This window comes from Penaeus japonicus, unplaced genomic scaffold (genome assembly GCF_977035675.1).
Source record: "Penaeus japonicus unplaced genomic scaffold, GWHDUDI00000001_assembly GWHDUDI00000003, whole genome shotgun sequence".
Taxonomy (NCBI): domain Eukaryota; kingdom Metazoa; phylum Arthropoda; class Malacostraca; order Decapoda; family Penaeidae; genus Penaeus; species Penaeus japonicus.
Window position 1 is genome coordinate 17867818 of NW_028234405.1, and position 2500 is coordinate 17870317.

Below are 2500 nucleotides of genomic sequence, written 5' to 3' on the forward strand. Positions count from 1 at the left end.
CATTAATGGGAAACCACAAATTATTATAATAAAACATTGATACAATAGTACTTAAATTACGTATCATAATGTTACTGGTAATAATTATAAGTAATAGATTTATTGTAAAAGTTTTATATCAACAGTGAAACTTAGATTTAACTTGGTATGTAAAACTTTTGTAAACTTATAGTGATAAATTAGTATCATTTTTTGAACCTGTGACTATGATAAATTTAATGAAAAACTTTCGATGTTATGTCTCACAGATGTTAATGAGATTGTTGATTAATCTCTGTTACACGTTCCTAAAGTAAAGTTAATTCTCAGGAGCGGGTTCAACGGCGGATTTCAAAAGCGGATTTCAAAGACTGAGTCCTAAGGCTGAGTTTGGAGACTGAGTTCAAAGGCTGAGTTTAAGGCCGGAACTCCAGACCAGATGCTCAGGTCATGATTGCTCAGGACTAACACATCACGACCGACTCTCAACGATGAAGAAAGAAGAATGAAGACAGAAATCTTCAGAGAGTGTCAGAATGACTGCTATGAAAGATATGTATAAGAAGTTATTTTTGTATGTGTTGAGTTATTATGTGATTTAATATACAGTATAAGGCATGGTTAGCCTAGTTTCATTATAATTCCTCTTCACAGTAATTAAAACTGCAGGTGTAAACGGATAACCTTTAACACGTCACGTTACCAAGTTATTTTTATGTTACAAGAGGTTATCCTATTTTAGATTACTCATATTTTGACCCTAGATATTTTGGGATAAAAGAGAAATACCCATTCCCGGGAAATAGGGCACTACATCCATATTCAAATTGCTTAGTAATTGTTGTAATTCATCTGCTGACTCACCGAAAAGAACAATGTCATCTGCAAATCTCAGATTGCTTAAGTGCTCATTCCCTATTTTAATCCCTTTCTCCTTCCAATCTAACTTCTTGAATACTTCCTCTAAGCAAGCTGTAAACAGCTTCGGTGAGATGGTGTCTCCCTGTCTAACACCCTTTTTTATTGGTATTTTATAGTTTTTTTGCGTTTATTTTGATGGTCGCTGTACCATCTCTCTATATATATCTTCTAATAATCTGCAATATATTTCCTCTACTCCATGTCTACGAATTGCATCTAGTACTGCAGCTATCTGTACCGAATCGAATGCCTTTTCATAATCTACGAATGCCATACACAGGGATTTCCTATATCGTTTGTTTTCTCTTTCATTTGGGCTAGTGTGTGGATATGGTCTGTAGTTGAGAATCCGCTGTGGAACCCTGCCTGTTCTCTGGGTTGTTTGAATCTAATATATCGTTGATGCGGGCTGTGATGATTTTTGTGAACAGTTTAAGGATGACTGAAAGGTGGCTTGTAGGTCGGTAATTCTTTAATTTTTTGTGTATTAAGATTATTATTGCGTTTTTTCCAGGATTTCGGAGTTTTACCGACGCTTAGACATTTGTTAAAAGGATTGGTCAGTTTTACTGCCGAAATCTCTGCTGCATCTTGAATAAGATCTACACTAATGCCATCTTCCCCTGGTGTTTTTCCTCTTTTCATGCCTTTTAGTGCCCTTTTTACTTCCTCTACCGTAATGTTTGGAACGTCTCCAAATGTTGTGTTGGTCTCCATACGTGGTTGATCGTTTGAGTGGTATAGGTCCCAATAGAAGTTTTCTATCACTTTGATAATTTCATTTTTAATGTATGTCACCTCTCTAGTGAGTTTCTTTACTGCATACATTTGATTTCGAGCCTCCAGCCTTAAGGCTAGTGCCGGAAAGCAGAGTTTCACTTATTTTTCGTATATCAAATTTGCGCACATCTTTCTTCTTCTTGTTTATCGTCTTAGTAAGCTCTTTTTTTTTCTCTACCGAAAGTTTAATAAACTCTTCTTTTTCGTCTTTACCCCCTGTTTCAAGTGCAGCGTCCTTTAATATCTCATTGAATCGGTCGTTCACTTGGTCTATGTCAAGATTTTCTTCGAGAGCTGAGTATCTGTTTCGGATGTTAATACTGAATTCCGTAGCTCTATTCTTAATGTTGATTAGATTAACGAGAGGCTTCTGTATGAGCTTATTTCGTTCCCTTCTTAGCTGTAATTTAACTCGACTTCTGACCAGTCTGTGGTCGCTACCGACATTTACTTTATTGATAACGGATACGTCCGGTACAATGTCACACCTATTGGTGGTTATGAAGTCAATTTTGATATTTATTCCGGATGGTGATTTCCATGTCCATTTCCTCCCGGGTCTCTTTTCGAAGAAGACAAATGTAGAAGAAAGGTATGAATGAGACTGAATATCTAAACACGCAAGAGATGTATTTGACGCGTTTCAACGGAGGTCTTTCTCAAAAATATATGTATTTTTGAGAAAGACCTCCGTCAAATACTTCTCTTGCGTTTTTAGATATTCAGTCTAATTCATAACCTTCTTATATATATATATATATATATATATATATATATATATATATATATATATATATATATATATGTATGTATATATATA

At 35.1% G+C, this 2500-nt stretch overlaps 1 long non-coding RNA gene across 1 annotated transcript in view; it reads left to right on the forward strand.

Moving 5' to 3' along the window:
- The window catches only part of LOC147472128 (uncharacterized), a 1048-nt gene extending 445 nt beyond the window's left edge, over window positions 1–603 (forward strand). The window contains exon 3 of the long non-coding RNA XR_015192459.1: window positions 310–603. This is a non-coding gene — a long non-coding RNA (uncharacterized LOC147472128). The remainder of the gene's footprint in view (window positions 1–309) is intronic.
- Window positions 604–2500: the final 1897 nt, after the last annotated feature.